This window comes from Solenopsis invicta, chromosome 13 (assembly GCF_016802725.1).
Source record: "Solenopsis invicta isolate M01_SB chromosome 13, UNIL_Sinv_3.0, whole genome shotgun sequence".
Lineage (NCBI taxonomy): Eukaryota > Metazoa > Arthropoda > Insecta > Hymenoptera > Formicidae > Solenopsis > Solenopsis invicta.
In genome coordinates, this window is record NC_052676.1 from 3,699,999 (window position 1) to 3,718,564 (window position 18,566).

General features: G+C 43.2%; 1 protein-coding gene across 2 annotated transcripts in view; it reads right to left on the bottom strand.

Annotated features, from left to right (window-relative positions):
- Positions 1-16,930, bottom strand: part of LOC105207525 — a 29,063-nt gene extending 12,133 nt beyond the window's left edge. The window contains exon 1 of one of the 2 annotated variants that reach the window (XM_011177046.3): positions 16,036-16,930. The gene's annotated coding sequence lies outside the window, so the exon portion shown is untranslated. Of the gene's footprint in view, positions 1-4,990; positions 5,203-16,035 lie in introns of those variants that run through there. The other variant, XM_011177047.3, reaches the window with a different exon arrangement.
- Between the last annotated feature and the right edge of the window lie 1,636 nt (positions 16,931-18,566).

The window sequence follows — 18,566 nt, forward strand, 5'->3', positions numbered from 1 at the left end:
GCATATTACGACACGCGTGCCGATCAGCTTTGAAAGTCGAGGAGGCCGGTTTCCTCGATATATCAGCGCGCGACACGCATGGGCAATCAATTATCGGGACACGAAACGCCGACGAAAATTGAGTAATCTCCTGGAATTCCAGCCGTCCGATTATTACGTACGACGAGTAGTGCAGTAGCAGCAACGATTCGCGTGACTCACGTTATCCTCCGATCCGCCAATCTGCCGATTTTCCCGCGTTTTCGCGCGGAAGCCGCCCACGCGAAGAAGGTAACGAGGCTCGCTCGCGCGCGGCCGCGAATGAAACCGGTCATCCAGCGTATTGAGAGACGATATAATTTTCAATATCGATTGCGCGCCGTACACGCCGGAGTCAAATGCTTCGACCTATTACCCAGTGACATTCGTTCCCCCTTCAACCGCCGCCTCCTCTTTTAAAACAGCTGCCTCTCTCTACATTGCTTCTCATTTTTAACTCGTTACTCTTTCTTCGTATTTTACTTCTCTCTTTGTGCACTCGATCATATTAAGTTTTTGCACACGCTACAGTCCTGAACTCTTCTTGCATCTCCACGTTAAAGTACTGCCACTATTATTATTCAATATTTTCTTGTGGCAATGTAACGCGTTATTAGCGTTTTTAAAAAATGCCTTTTACGATCGTTTATGATTATAAAAAAGCTATCAAGTGCTCAAAAATATCCCGCGCCGGCTCTTATTGAAAATACCTCTTCAATTTTGTATATGAAGGCTGTAATTTCATTAATTTTTTCATTTTTATATTTTTTACTTATTGCGTTATCTCCTTTTCTTTTATAGATTATATCATTTATATTATATCATATTATTATATTTTTGTATTATATTATTATTTTCTACTTATTTTATTGCGTCACCTTTTTTTTATATTATACTCAGAAAAAAGGTCGTTGACTAAATTTTTCTTGATTAAATTCCTTCAGTTCAAATATTTATTTATTTAAATTAAATATATAAATGCTCATTTTTGTATTTAAATTAAATGTATAATTAATTACTTGAACGGAAGAAGTTTAATCAGGTTGAAAAATTTGGTGTGTCAACTTTTTTTTCCTCAGTGTAAGTTAAGTTAGTACTGTAGCGAAGTCTAGATTAGGCACGTTGTTTTTCTCTTTGTATGTTATACCGTATCATATTATGTCAACATTTTATTTGTGTCGAAACTTATAAACAGAACTACTGTTGATGTCTCATTTTTCAAGAGTCATCCGATGTTTGTCACACTTGCCTTTGTACACATTGTTAAAAACGAGCACGCAGAACTTATAATACAATGCAACAAAAGCAAATTTCAAGCATATACCTATTAAAAATATTTAATGCACATTTAACATAAATTTGTCAAAAATGCACTAAATTTCATACGCATGGCTTTACAGATATATTAAATTTAACGTGTAACTTAAAAATACATAGAATTTCACGACATTTTTACGTAACCTCGCACCTCAACGCTGCTATTATTTTTATTATTATTATTTAAAAACAAACTCGATAAAGAGAGAAATTCGGAGCAGCTCTTCCTACAATTAGTACCGTTCCTCATCGACAAAAAGAACGTTTCTACGTACCAATCAGGAAATCAAACTCAAAGATCCGCGAGAACGCATATAGCACGCTCCGCGCACGTTGATATCGCAACTTTGCGAAATCCCGATGGACGTGCTCCAAGTGCTCGCGACTTCCGCCCACGGGCGGCGGACGACCTCCCGCGGCACGCGCTGCAACGGACGGCGTCTTCTGCGCTTTGAAATTAGCTCGAAATTATTTCGGTGACTCGTAAATTGCTCTTACGATCTCGCGCGCGGTCTATTTCGAAGCGCGCGATTCACGCGCGGATTTCACGCGCGCACGCCGGCGGGATCGTGCCATTTCGTGCGTTCCTCGCGAAACTGGAGTTTGCCTCTCGGCGGTCCTCTCGCGAGAAGGGGAGAGAGAAAGAAACGCGAGTCGCGGAAGAAGCGACGGCGGCGCGTGCGCGCGCGCGCGCACACACTTATTTGCATCGACGTCTCTAATTAAGCGCGTAAACAATGTTGTTGATCGGCCGCGTACGTACGTGCTCAACGTCGTTCGGTGGCTAATTTAATTCCGACGCAGTTCGCGCGCGCAAACAACCGCGCGCGAGCGCGACCGGCGAGCGCGCCCGTGACGCACGCGGAAACGCCGCGTGACGCGAGCCGGGGAATCACGTTCCGTTCTTCCGCTCGCGACAGACGGACGCGGAATAATCCGCGAGGCTTGTCGGCGAGGCTTGTCCGGAGTCCACGAAGACCGCATCGCGTTTCTCTTGGAACGGAAGTGCAACTTCGGAAGATAAATAGACTGCGCGTCGTCGTTTCGCGCAAATACGATGTTTATCTTATCTGCGAATAACAAAATAATTTCTCGTCAGAAGAGACGAAGCGTTGACATCACTTTTATCGAAATTAAAAAAACAATAATAAAAGGAATGGACGCGATAAACGTCTCTAACGTCATTCCGCCCCCTCCGTTTTTCTCTTTCTCGTATTCTTTTTTTTTTCCTAACGTAATTTGTGATCTTGCGATTATGAAACAATTGCGTCACGGAGTGGGATCAACGGAAGACCGTGTATGTACGTAAAGGCGCCACCGCCGCTGTTCTAGTATTCAAATCGAGGAACGGCCTTTAGACGGATTGTCGTGACGTCAACGTGCAAGGCGAGCACGTTGTTCTGTTTTATTTTTATCGGCTAATGCAGGTGCCTTCCGCGGAAATGAATGCTTACGAGATTCTAAACGCGAGGGAATTAAATGGAAACGTTACGTAATCTCATCGATCGCCGACGTCGTCGTCGCCGCTTTCGCATATTATTATTCCGAGTAGCGCATCGCCGCTTAATTAATCGGCCGATTCTGGATTCCGTAATGAGGTTTGCGTGTACCATGCTCTCCTCTTTCTCTCTCTCTCTCTCTCTCTCTCTCTCTCTCTTTCTTCCACCCGTCCTTTCATTGGTATAAACGCGAAGGGAGATACGTGACGCGCGCGTTAAGGAGGTATGAACGAAAAATCAAAGTGTTCTTCAGTTTATTAAAAAAAAAAGAAATCATATAGCGCACTATTTAAAGCGAAACTAATATATTAAAATTTTAAACCGATCGTGTGATCGTGTATGGTTTCCAAGAAAATTAAAGTTAAAGTTGGAATTTTATGTTTCAATGTACATATGTATAAAAATTGTTTGAATAGGGCAACTCTTTTTTTATGTCTTTGTAAAAATTCAACTCTATTCGCTAGTATAACTTTTTCGTGCACGAGTAGGAAGTACACTGAGAAAAAAAAATTGTTAACTTGATTGAATTTTTCAATGAATTTTCTTCAATTTGAGTATTTAAATTAAATTGAATTTCTTCAGTTCAAGCATTTGTATACTCGTATTTAATCGAAATGCAAGGTACTTGAATTGAAGAAATTCAATCAAATTGAAAAATTTAACAATTTTTTTCAGTATAACGGCAAAACTAAAAATATGCATGGAAAGTCTTACTAACAGTTATCAGACACATTTTATTAATTTATAATCTTCATAAGATCCGAATATGTGTTGTAACTTCAAAAATTATCATGAGTCACGTTTGGCTGAAATATTGTCTCGATCGTACGTTCTCAACACGTGGCGGACGATTTTGAATTCTCAAACGAGGTTGAATCACGTAAACGGCATCGTTTTCCTCAGCAGTCATTTGTTTTCCCCGAATCATCGCTACCGGCCACGTACGTTATACGCGTTAAGGATCGTGGGCGGGTGTACGTACCCGGATTTTCCATCGAAACGTCACGAGCCGCCGTACTTGCGCAATCTCGTAATTCCGTAACGCGCGACACGTACCGTTTATTATACCCGCTACTCGATCTTCATTTCGAAAAATCATTCCGTGACGCTACCCGCGGCGAGTCGCTCCCGAGATGACTTGGCTCGATATAATTTCACGATGAGCTCACTCAAACACGCGCACCGTTGAACATTATTGCATTAACGTACACACGTAACAAGCCGAAGTATCGACAGTTTCATTAGTGGCTATTTTAATTTTGTATTAGATTAATATCCTGTTACGTAAATGAGATACGATTCTGACTTTTTATCAGTTATTATTTCCCTTATTCCGATAAAATGTTTGGATTTCTTCATTTCATTGCACTCTCTTTATTTTTGTAGTAACCCATTCGCTTACTCCTTTTAGAGAGGAAAAAAAATTATTTCTACTCTCAAAGGATCAAATTTAAACAAATTTTTAAGTTACATTTTGCTACTTTGAACTTTCACATATGTTGAAATTTATTATTTTAACACGAAACGTATGATTAAAAAATCAACCCGCTTCTGCACTTGAATTGGGTAAGCAGCGTTCAGATTAACACACGTGCACGTAGTAAATAATAAACTAAAATTTGAGTCCAATTTAATACATTTTCTTCAATTAAATTGTTTATTTTAGTTAAGTTAATGACACATTGAGTGGAAGCAATGTGGCGACGCATGGAAATAATTAAAAATAGCTCAAATTGGATATAATTGGGACACCACCCTATACACAAATTTGTCAATGTACCGGCCCGCATCAAAGAATCATCTTTTCGTAACATTAGACAACACCGAAAAAAAAGAGTTTGGCGTAACTAAAAACAAAACGCGTTGAGTGAAATAATTAAATAGTTAAATATTCGAGTAATATAATAAAAAAAATAATTTCATTTTTCTAAATATTCGGTAAATTCGATTGCACACTTGCTAAATATTTAGAAAAACAACATTACTTTTAGTTATATTAATCGGCATATTTAATTGGCATTTTTAACATTACTTCATTCAATATCTGGCAGCTGTTACAAAACTCTTTCTTTCAGTACGCGCGATAATTCTCTCGAGATACCGCACTATCTTCAGTTTCGACGATTAACGTTATCTGCGTATTTTTTCTTCTCTACCTTGATCTCCTTAATCGTAGTTTCGCAAGCCAGGAGGCCGCCGCGTCGTTCGAAGATTCGCGAATTTGATCAGTTCGCTCGGTCGACGATTCACGCGCTATTAATGTACGTCCCGATATTGCAGTCGCGCACTGTTGACGTTGTTATTACTCGCACGAGAAGAAACGTCGCGGCCAACTGCGCGACGCGACGTTCCTCTGGTAATTCCTACGAGCACGCGTCTCCCCCGCGATATCTCCCCCCCCCGTCGTCATTTATCAATCGGCATTTCCGAGGGAATCTTATCTCTTCCTCTCCTCCCGACGCCGGAGTATCACCTAATTTTCCGGGAACAGCGGAGAAAGAGAAAGAGAGAGGGAGAGAGAGAGAAGTATGCGGTGGTGGAGGAAAGGATTAGAACGTGTTGTTCATATACGCCGGCACGTGTTCCGCCCGCGCGTTGCGCAAGCGGCGGGCCGCACGTGGCCCACCGCCGTTCGTTGCATGCGTGCACGAGGAGCGCGTGAATCGCATTTACGTCTCGATGCAACTCCGTCCGGGAACGTGCTGCGCCACGTCGCGCCGCGCGGGGATGTTCGCCCACCCCCCCGGAGAATTAATGCGTAGCGCAAAATTGCGCGTCCCGCGGTTTTCCGCGGAGAGCCGCTCGCGCTGGCGTCTCGACGCCCGCTTCTTCGGAATGCGACGCACTTCCCGCATTGCAGCGATTGCTTGGAAAGACGCAATCACGTATCATGTATAGTACAGCAAAGATATAATAATAAATCTTTTACAATCAGGGTGGATAAAACACATCATTAAAGCAAATTTATATTATTTTTTGCTGCATTATAAATATTATTATTATTATTATTACACAAAAACTAAAGAGTGCTATTTTTTAAAGTAGATTTTAATGATTGTTTAATAATATTATACATACATATTTTCATATCAATTATTAAATACATTTTCTATAAACTAAAGTATTTGAAATACAAAATATAAGTTGTATTTTATAATTCGAATACTTTAATTTTTAAAAAATGTATTTAACAATTGATGTGAAAATATGTATTATTAAGCAAAACATTTAAATACAAAATATAGTTTGCACCTTGTATTTCACGTACTTTAACGAAGCATTTTACCCAGTTCTGTTTAAGTCTTTTAAGATGCTTGCAACATTTATTATTTAAATTTTACTTGACGATGAAATTTTATTCGGCTCACTTACTATTTTAATATTATTTGACGATCAAATTTGAGATATTATTTTCAGATTAAGTTTACGATTGCGTTCCAATCGGAAAATGTATTTAATAATTGACAAGGAATCGTATTATTACGCAACCAAGATCCACTTCGAAATAAATGATACTTTTCAGTTCTTGCGTAATAATATTTATAAAAAGCAAAAGAATTATATATATTTAATATGCGTGATATTATCACATGATGAACACGATGACGTGGCAACTTCTGGAAACGACGTTCGTAAACAACGCTTACGAAATCGGTATCATAGTTTAGAGTACAAAATAATTAGCGACGTACTATGTTGACCGATGAGTAATAATTAGCGTGATATCATGCCGTATCGCGATTAAGTCATCCGTTGACCCGACGCCAGCGTTTGTTTTTTTTCTCATGAAGCGCTCGTTCGAGGAAGCGGCTTTACAATGTGCATACGCGATGTGGTCCTCCCTCCTCCCTCCTCCCTCCTCCCTCCTCCCTCCTCCCTCCTCCCTTCCCCCCCCCGTGTATATATCTTCCGGGAAATTTATTTACATTATTTCCCGACCGCCGGCGCGCGGCAGCCGGAAAATCTCGCGACGGGAAGTCTAAAATTATTACATCTAGAAGAGAGAACAACACCTCCAAGGCGCAACGATCACAGGAGCCGCTCTCCGCGGAATGATACCGAACCCGTAGAGTTCGCGGGAAGCGGGGCGCAAGAACTTTCAACCGAATCGATAGCCGAGGAAAGGACCGAAGAGAAAAAAAGACAAAAAAATTTAAATGCGTCAAACAAACGCGCGCTTACGCTTACGCGCGCACGTTGCGTCCGTGCGTGACGATCTTGGGGAACCCAAGACCGCCCGCCGGATATTATTACTCGCGGAACGCGCGCGTTTCAGAAAAACCGCTGAATAGAGGATGCGCGCGAACGAACGAACGGCCCGAAAATAGTCCGGGTACGACGAACTTAAGCGGGCGCGCGAGCGCTGGTACACATAAAGGCGTGTGCACAATGCGTTCGCGTTGCGTCGGACCGGGCCACCCGACACCGCCGCGCGCTTGGCCGTGGGGGCCAACACGTATGTGTACGCATTACGATTGCGGTCAGCGCTCACGTAACAGCGCGAGGCACTGATACCGTTATCGGCCTTTACCGAGGCATTTCGAACCGGTCGGTCTCCGATTTCGTTTCCCGCTCATTATGCAACGGGCTCGCGGCGGCGATGATAACGACGCGCGGCGGCACCTCGCCGGGGGCCGTCAACAAGAGAGGAAAGTTTTACGACGCGTGCCCCGATTGCATCTGCGAGATCGCGGATTAGATTCGCGGATCGGAAGCGGAGGGAGAGAGCGTAACATTATATTGCGAAGATTACAATCTTTCGGAGCGAGATCATAATCGCGCGCGCGTGTCCAAAGTTCCCAGAAGCTCGCGCGCCGGTGCTCGACGCGAATTCTGTTCCGGACGCACGGTGCGCGGTCTCGCACGCGGGAACAACGGCGTATAGATCGGGGACACCCGGTATAGTCGTATTATAGTCGCGTAACAGAGGCACGCTTTGTCGTTACATAATCGTGCGTCACGCGGCCGGCTTGATACGATTCGGCGCGGCGCGGCGCGGCGCGGCGGCGCGAGCGGGGGAGAAGGGAAAGGCCAGGCACAGAGGCGAGGAGACCGAATTACACGGGACGAGCACGCGCGCACGTGTATGTATATGCGTGCACGTACGCGTGGAGGCTCTTACATTTCAGAATCCGCTCCCCGGGCCCGCTCGGGGCTAATTATCGCAGCTGCTGCTGCTGCTGCTGCTGCTGCTCGACGCGGCGGACTGACGCTCGTCTGAATTTCAATTCGATTTGAATTTCGCGCGCTCGCTCGTTTTTCCGCGGCCGAGAGGGTCGGAATCTATCCCTCGATCGCACGTTCCGGCGGGCGCGCAATCCACGTGAGATCAGCGGCAGTTTCTTACGACGACGCGCCACGACCATCCGACTATACACGTGACACCCTCTATACGGATAACGAGCGGAGGCCTTTGCGCAAAAGCGTTTTATTCTCTTACGTAATAGACGCGCGTGACGACACATCGTGATACGATCGACGCGCTCCCCCTTCCTCTTCACGCGCGCGCGCGCGCGCGCGCTCCGGAAAGGCGACCGCGATTGGTTCGTCCCGTTGCTCCGAAAATTTTACGATCTTCGAGACGTGTTTATAACCGTGCAGCATACACCGAGGAGGACAAGTTATTGGCCTGACTACATTTTTCAACTGTATTACATTCTTTTAGTTTAACTATGTATATATTTGATCTTAACGAATAAAATATATTTGAACTTCGGGCATTTATGTATTTAGCTACACATATGTTTAATTTAAATACGTGAATTGAAGAAATTTAATCGAGTTGAAAATTTTGATCAAGTTAACAACCTTTTTGTCTCCGGTGCGGGAAACATTTTATCGCAAGCTCGTTGCTACATTGCGCAAACGTTGCGGCAATATCCTAGCAACACGATATTTCCTATTACAACACGATACACTGAGAAAAAATGTTTCTTGAAAAGCTAAAATATTTAGCATGATACGTTCAACTAAATGTTGAGTTGGTTTAATTAATTCTCGATTAAGAGATTTGACTGGTTGATACGAATGAACTCTCCCTCTTTTTTGCGCAATTAAATAATTATTGAAGCAACCCAATGCTTGGTTGATCGTATTGGACCAAACATTTTGAAGAAATTTTTTTTTCTGTGTGTGTGCTTCCTGATAATATTTCAGGTGTGCGTGCTCCATTATACTAACAAATTTTGGCACATTTAACTTCCAGGAATATCGTATGACCCTGAATTAATTTTTGTACAAAAGGACAAGAGATTTGATCGTCAAGATATTTCTCGTTTATTTTCGTATTGAAATTCAAATTTTGGGGACTCGTTCCTTCAGGGAATCATTTTGTTAACCCTTTCAACCTCAAATTAATTCCATTAAAAATTTTTTTCTCTACTTATTGTTATTATTCCTAATAGTTTAGAGGTAGTATCTAAATTTTTTCATAACTTTCCTATTAACGGTTTTGGGAAAATCAATTGTTGTTATTGTCGCTCAAATATCGATTAGTTTGACATCTGACTAAACCTGGAGATTGTTGTTTAAGGGCAGCGAAAGCAAATAAATGCAAAAGGGTTAAAACGTAAATAATTTAAACGTAAAAAAATTTTATAATGTTGTGTCTTTTATCTTATATGATTTTTTAATTACGAGAAATAGAACGCCGCGTTCATCTGGTGGCGCGTACTGTTCGAGACTAAAGCATCGGACATTATCTTTCAAAATGTTACTTAAACGTTGCTGAAGCAACGATGCAAAGAAAATCTTTGCAACGTGTCTTCGCAATATTGCTGCGAGTTTCTGTGCTGTGCGTGGTGTAACATACGTAACGTTCAATAATGATTACAAAATTTCTACGCGTTCTCCTTTACCGCGCTCAGAACCGACTTTACCTTCGCGAATCGAAAAAGTCTGAGATACGTGGTATTTGAAATTTTTTTATTTTTTATTTTTTTGAAATCTACGAGCAGCAATAAAAATGTACCGCAATTTCATTTAGGTAGCTATAATGTAACGTAAGTTACGTGGCCTTCTGGCCGTGCAGCTCGCGCCGCGACTCTTTCAGAGGGGTCCTGCGCTGGCGGTGTGAAAGTCGCTTAAGAAATAACGCGGTGCGTGATGCAACTGTTAGCACATAGCCGCGCGCAAACGCTCGCGCAATTCGCGCGAGTCGGTTCGCCTTGTGTTACTGCGGCTGTCCCGTCCCGTCCCGTACCGTACCATACCGTCCGCCACGTGACTGCAACACGTGCAGGCTGTTATGTTAGACCATTCACCTTCGTTGCATAATGCGAGCGGGAAAAGGTCATCGCGGCGAACAACGGAGCCTGATATTTGCTAATATGATCGATAAACCGGCCGCGCCGTCGCCGCTTCTGAATCGCGGAATTCGGTCGCTGGATCTCGAAACGACGAGACGTGAGAGGCGAAGCCTCGAATTAGCGCTCTCGTGACGCAATCCTCGCCGCAGTAATACGGTCGTTGAAATGCCGATATCCAGAATGTATTTTTCCGAATGTCGAAGGCGCCGGCTATTTCTTCAGAGCTTAAGAGCGTGAATTGGAAACTAGAGATGTGCCAACTATTCGAAATGCGAAGCCAGCCGAATTGAATCTTGATCTACCTTGATTCGATCGATTTTACCTTCGATTCGGATGTGAATCTCCGAGCCATTCCAAGATTACGAATACAAAAATTTCGAACACTGATCGTATATATTGACGATTTTATAAAACCATATTTTTTAAGTGATTTTCCATATAATCAATATTATCTCTTTACTTATTAGAAATCGTTTTTATCATGTATAATTAAAATTCAAATGCAACCGTAATTATATAAATTAACAATTGCATTTCCATGATTCAATTCAAATATAATTTTATTAATACGATTCGATTCGATTCAGATTTGAATCCGAACTGTTCCAAGAGATGATTTTTTATTCATAAAGTAAATATTGTTTTTTTTTGCATAAAAATGATTTTTGTCGCCTATTAAAATTCAACGTAATGGTAATAATGTTGTAATTAAGAGTGTTATGTTTTCACGATTCGATTTGAGTAATTTACAATTCTATTGATTCGATTGAAATTCGAATAAAGACATATCAAATAAATCGATTTGATTCGATTCTGCGTCCGAGCAACTTGACTCGTACATCGCCGCGGCGACGGTTGGAAACGAGTTTTGGAAGCGAGAATTCGAGAAACGATTTACCGATCGCGCAATTTCGTGAGCGATCGATCGCTAGGACATTCTTAAAATTCCGCGGTAGTCGTATGACTGTCGTCGATATCGTTTAAATAAGAAATAGAGCGGGGCAAACAGATACAAGGCGCGTCGCTCGCCCACCGTCTCTCCCTCCCCCTCTCTCTCTCTCTCTCTCTCTCTCTCTCTCTCTCTCTCTGTCTTCCTACAGTGCGGTGATCGATGAACGGCCGATGACGCAACGTATAATCCACAATGTCCGAGACGCGACGACACGTATGTATCTAGATATCGCCGATATATCCGGCGGCACGCACACACGTCCGCGCGATATACGCACGCACGCACGCACGCACGCACGCACTGGAGAACCGTAACTAGCAGTAGCTGGTGCACTTGCGACCGCGCTCGCATTGCAGTTGTAACACCTGCATCTGGACTACGCGCGCATTTCCGCGCAACGCGAATACCGCTAATCCGTTCTCGCGACTACGGCGACGATGACCGCGACCACCCTGCTTAGACAATGATCCGTGTCGATCGGCGAATGACTCGATCTTTCTCTCGCGGATACTCTCGACGACGCGATCGAAATCGTGCCGCGAGCGACTGATTTTCTCTCGCTATTGTTGCGCACATAAATGCACCGTCATCCGAAGACTCGATATAATTTTTCCGTTACACCAGCGTCCGATACGATATCGGCGCACGGGACAAAGGAACATTCTTGTTTTGTGAACGTCTTTATTTTCGAAGTGTATAAACGTTGAAACGGAATTATGTACCGTTAAACAGACGTAACTTGCTTGCGCGAAGAAATTTTATATAATTTCGTCGAAGAAAGCACATTTTTTTATTATTTAATAATTATTTTCATAATTACATCGGATAGAAAATACAAAATGTCTGCAAACTAAACACTATTATTATTATAACGAGATTGTACTTTTTAGATAATTATTACATTATTGAAATAAAAGCATAATATTGTTGAAATTAAGATAATCAAATTCTCTAAAGAAAATTCTTTGTGTACATAGTTGTTTATAAAACGACGATTGTGTTAAATATATTAGTTTTAATTTGACCAGTTTTTTTCTGAGCACGTGTATAATTTATTTATTCACTTACTATCAAAACAATCATTTGCTCTTTAGATAATTATTATAATATTGATAAAATTCAGATTATCAAATTTCCTAAAAAGGATTCTTTTTTATATCGTTGCTTACGTGTGAAACAACGATCGCGTTAAATATATTAGATTTCATTTCACCGGTTTTTTTCCTGCAAGTGCATAATTTATTTATTCACTTATCAACTTATCGGGGTATTGACAATTATTGTATGATTATGAATGACGTGATTCGCGACCGTCTTTCGTCCTCCCCACTTTTCGCCAGAGAGCGCTCAATTTCTTTTGACCCTGGTTCTTTCAGCAATTTGACCGATTCAAAAATTTTCCGGCGACGGGATCGATCGCGTCTAATTCCAGACGATGCCGGCGAGTGCACGTGCGTGCCCTTCGGCACCGGAGTCCGTGAAGTTTATTGCACGGACGGTTTACGCGCCGCGAGGTTAAGAGAGCTCTGTAAATTGGGCCGTGGCCCACTTTGATAGAGAAAGACAGACAGACAGACAGAGAGAGAGAGAGAGAGCGCCATAGCGGCACACGCGGCGCAAGGTGGGAGGGGAGATCGATGGGGGAGGGGAGCCCGGTGTACCGAGAGGTGGGAGAGAGAGAGAGAGAGAGAGCGAGGAGGGGAGGGTTCCCGTTTCGCGAGAGGATCTCGCGATCGATGGATCACTTCTCGTTAGCTGTCGCGACCGCACGGAAGGATTACGAGAGATCGATCGTTTCGCGCGAGGAGACGTGTTGTTATCACCGTATCTCGATTCCACAATGTGTCTCAATTAATCAAATTCGTCGGGATCGCCTAATTTTAAATTATAATCGGTCGTTAATAGGAGAGAACGAGAGAGAGAGAGAGAGAGATAGAGATAGAGGGAGCTTATGTACGACGAGAATATCGATTCTTCTCACGTAACAGCCGAGCGAACGAGCGAGCGAGCGAGCAGCGATGGCGGCGGAGTCGAAAGGATAAAAATAAAATCCGACCTTGATCCTTGATCGCGATGCATTTCGCAAACGCATTCGCACCGCGAAAGCGAAACGTCGATCGCGCGCGCGCGCCTCCGGGTGCGCGAAACCGAAAACAGAAAGCAAAAAATTTCGAGTCTCGCTCGGCAAATCTCGTAATGCGATCTCTCGTAGGCAGCCGCGGAGGGATGACGCAACAAACCGTACGAATGAACGTACACGAGCGAACGAACAACGGCGCGCGTGTTGCACGCACTTTCGTATGTCTCGACGAAGACGACGAAGACGACGACGACGACGACGACGACGACGACGACGCGCTTTATCCTCGCGTGACGTCACCGCTCCGCCGGCCGCGTATTAATTGCGTTTCTCGCAATTGTCCGGTGCTGCTGCGCTTATCTGCCACCTGTGTTATTCGAGAGTCCGCGTGATTCAGCCGCAGAATATCGCGGGCGATAAGATATGCACCGGACACAATGGATGCACCCCCAGGACGATCACGTTCGCGGAATCGCATAAGCGCGCAATATTGCGTCATTCGCGTCGCCCGCGAGCTCTTCTCGGATCTCGCTCGCCGATCGCTCGGCGATTTCGCGAAATCACGCGCGACGTACACACGCGTCTCGCATTTGCATCTTGGAAATCTTGCGACGGAGTTGTCGCCGCGGAATGACGTACAATGAATACTGTAAACACCAAAAATCCTTCGGGGACGGTACGAAATTTTTGCGACATTCCGACAAATTTCAAAGTCAAAGCGATCTCCTCGCCTCATTTTGTCAGAAGAAATATTTTAAAAACACTTTGAAGAGAATTGCCTTCGGAATAATATTAGTAACTATTTATTCCAACACAAAAAAATATTACTTTTGAACTATTACGTCAAAGGAGGAAATCCAAAGCAAATTGAGAAACGAATATTTTATCTATGCAGTTTAAAAATTAAGAATACAGGTCTGAAGGTAGTTTTGAAGAAAAAAAGTGTTTTTACGTTCGAATAAATTATATTTATTTTAACATATTTTCCTCAAGGAAATCAATTTGAATAAATATTATCTAGTTACTTTTATAAACTTGGGAAATTTTTTTACATCAAAAGGAAATAAATATTAATAGTTTTCTTTCACTGTAAGACATTGAAATTGTTTGCCAGAATGTCAAAAGTTTTTGCAGCCTTGCTCGAGCGCGTTCTACACAATTATTTTAACGGATAAATCTGTATCTTGCTATAAGACCATTCTTTTCGCGTGCGACCTATATTTTATACAAGACACACCGTGAAACAAAAGTTGTTAACTTGGTTAAATATTTTTTCAACTCGATTACATTTTTTCAGTTAAATTATTTATGTATTTGCACATAAAATATTTGAATTTCTGTTTAAGAATTTATATATTTTATGTAAGACAAAGACAGCTAGAAAAATCTTCAAGAATTTTTTGAGTAACACCTTGGCCGAAAAAGATTTTATAAAATTCTAAAAGATTTTAAAAAATGCTACAAAAATTTACGTGAAAAAAATTGAAACGCTTTTCTAATTTTTTGTAAATTTTAGTATTTTTGTTGTGCAATTTCTACAAATTCCTCGGTAAAACTACGTCAAACTATAACGAACTACGACATTTTACACATTTTAAGGTAGCTTACTCCGACGAAAAAAATTTTTATGAATATTACAAAGTTCTACTAAAAATAGAAATTTGTAGAAATTATTAGACTTTTCGTAGAAATTTATTTTTCCTAAATATATATATTTAACTAAAATTAACAAAAATGTTCCAATTCTAGTTCTAGTAGTTTAGCACGGAATTTTACAGAATTTTTTTCCACCAGGGCATCTTTAAGGCATTTCATAAAGAATTCTGAAAGATATCTTAAAGTTGTCTTACTTCAGATATTCCGCTCACTGGGTTAAATACATAAATACTTGAACCGAAAAAATTCAATCAAGTTGAACAATTTAGTCAAATTAACAACTTTTCTTTCCTCAAAGCACAAATCGTTTTGAATCTGCACTCTTTGTCACGCGGAGCATATAAATCGCGCGAAACGAGGCGGAGGAGATCGATTTGACGCGCTTCGCGGAATCTCGCGGGGAACTTTGGTTTTGCCAGCGGTACCTCGCAGACGAGGAGTCGAGCTAATAGAGATCTCTCTCTCTCTCTTTCTCGAGGGAACTGCCGCAGCTAATAGTCCGATCTGTCAAAACGCGGCGCGCGGACCGTGACTCGGAGTTTCGCACGCGCCGTCGTTTCTCACCTGCGCCGGAGGAGAGCACGTGCTCTAGGACGCGTCTAGCGCTTCGCGATGGGGATGCGTCGAACGATTTTCACGATCTCGGGAAAAGAATGGGCGGTTCTCTCTTTCTCGTTTACTTTTCAGTCCTTTCCCCAACAGCACAAGATATCGTACAAATATTCCAGAGTATTAGTAATATTCGTACAATATCGTATCATGATATTCGTGCGATATCATGTGTTGTTAGGGTCGGGACTTTGGGAGCGTGTCGATCTTTCTCAAGAGTCGGGGGATTTCACTCCAAAACTAGATTTTGTTATTATCACGGGAAACTTTTTGGGAGGCCGAAGGCACTTTTCCATCCTCCCAGAAAATCCCTCGCGGGATAATAACAGAACTTAAATTTCGAAGGAAAATTCCCCGAGGTGAAAACTAAGAAATCGAGCCTGAAGTCCCGAAAGAAGTTTGAGAAACAATCACCGTTACCTCTCCGACACAGGAATAAATTTTTCCATTTTCCTCCTTTAAAAAAGTGCACACACGACACTCCGCCGGGAGGACAAATAACGTTCACATCTCGACGAGGTCGAACGCGCGTCGTCGTCGGTCATCGCGAAGGATCAAACACGCGAGGAGAAGGTGATGGAGGAGGCTCGTACTCACCAATCTTGAAAGATTCCTTCGATTCGGAGCGCACGATGAAACAGCGATCCACTTTTCGTCTCCTCGGTCGATCCGGTGTGCGCGAGATTCCACAGGCGTAATAATAATAATAATGCAACTATCGCGGTGCGATTGTCGTCGAAACGGGAACAGCGGCACGCGGCGGCAACGCTCCGTTCATCGAACCTCCGGGCGGGTGGGAGCGCGCGGGGCTGTCACAGCGACATAACAGTCGTCCCCGTAACACGGATCTCTCGGCGCACCACCGACACTCTCGACGACGAAGACGAAGACGAAGACGACGACGACGACGACGACGACGACGAGGAAGAGGAGGAGACCGCTCGCAGCACGGTCGTATATCAGTAAACGACGAAAAAAAGTAAGACAGACAGAGACGAGAAGCACTCCCGAAAAGAGGAAACGTTCGACTGCGCTGCTCTGCCGCTACTGGGCCACTGCTAACTGCTACCTCTTCGTCTTTCCTCCCTCTTGAGGCGCGAGTGAACTTGAACTCCGGCGCGCTCGCGACGGTCGGAGCGGCGATCCGATACGTCGCGCGTCGTTGCACTGCGTGAGCCCGACGATGTCGAGAACGCCGTATATATGTAGCGCGCGCGCGTGTACGATACAGTTGCGCGAGATACGATGTGTAATATCTTCGTGTAGAGATACGTGTAGCAATGCGGGCTTGCACCAAGCGCTCGCACGAGAGACAGACGGACAAGAGCGAAGGCGAGAGAGCGGGAGTAGACGCGCACGTCCGCTCGCTGCGAAGCCGGGCTGACGACTGACTGACTTGACTCGACGACTGTCGGGCGCGCACCGCGTGAGACTTCGGCGGCGACTGCCGTACCGCCGTCTTGGCCCCAATGTCGTCTGGCTGCGATGCCGAGAAGGCTGACTGGACTGGGGATTGCCGCGCTCGCGCGCGCGCGCTCGTGTTGGTGAACGTAGGTCGCGGGAGACGGGGGAGGGGGCAAGTTTACGCCTGGTTTATACTTGGTTTATGTGTGGCGGTCTCTCCCTCTCCCCGTGCGCTTGCCTTCCTCCCCCTCTCACCCTTCCCCACTACCGCCGACCGGCTCCCAACGCGCTTCTGCGTCAGACCGTCCGGTCTCCCCACTCGTGCTGTGTGCTACGCGACGACCACCCCTCGATCTTCCGATTCTGCCACCCCCTCCCCTTCCCTCCTTCCCCACGTTCTGGCCGTGGTGGTACCCTCGCACCGCGGAATGCACCCGCGTCGTCGCTCCGAGCGGACGAGCGGCGCGATTAGATTGCGTCGTGCGCGCGACCGCGACGCAAGTGTCGACGCCGAGTGACTTCTCGTCGTCGACGATTTGTGCGGAGGAATTGCTCGCTCCGTTCCGGGAACTCTGCGAAAATGTCCGGTTATCGATGACGGCCGAAATGCAGGGGGCCGGGTCATCGACTAAGGTCGACAGAATGCTCGGACGAGACGGACGAATCGAGGGAATTTTCGGAGAAAAAACTGATTTGATTCCGGGAAAGTCGCCCGGTTCTGCGACTGACTTGCCTTCGTTTCTACCAATATAGATTAAATTGGTCTTATTATGCACGCGAAAAATATAGATAATCTACACTATTAAAACTTGACAGCAAAATCTCATGTAATCATATGTAAATCATATGTAACAGTAGCAAATTTCAAGTAGGTACGTTAAAAGACATTTACTGTTGTCAAAAGTGCATTAAATTTTATGCACACACATTTGCTCTTCAGTTATAGATACATTAAATTTAATGTGTAACTTGAAAATATATTAAATTTTACGACTTTTTAACATTACGTGTATATCATGTAAATTACACTGTTAAAAATGTCATCAAAATAATCAATATATCTTTAAGTTAAATATTAAATTTAAAATATCTATAAGTGAAAAGTATGTGCATGAAAAGTGCATTTTTGCATAAATTTTTTAACTTGATTAATTTTTCCTATATCGTATTATCCAATTTATATAATAATTGGCACTGCCTGTATTGTCTACGTAAAAAAGATTCGTGTAAACAATACCTAAAAGTAATCCGTGTAGAAATCTTGAAATTTACGGCACAGTTTACGGCCTGGTTACCATCACGCGGGTCTGGAAGAACTCTCAGTGTAAACTATATAAAAATTCTCCTTTGCTTTAAGCCCTTGACAACTTTTTTCCTATTTATGGCTCTAAAACAAAACTTATGTAGTTTACTTAAGCAAGTGATTAATATATATATATATATATATAAAAAAAATGAGATAAAAAAATTAACATGTGGCCGAGATGTTATTTTTTCCAGCAAATGCTTTACAGTATTTGAGGGGAGTGGGGAGGGGTTTTTCATTGGCGTCGTTACCATAATAGATGCCTGTTAGCATCATTATTATGAAATTAATTATCAATTTAAAATTGTGATGTTGCTATTCTCGATCAACTTGGAATTGTATTCAAAATAAGTTTATTCGATGCATAGTTAGATAAACTTGAAAATTTATATAAAATTACGCAAAAGAAATATTGTAA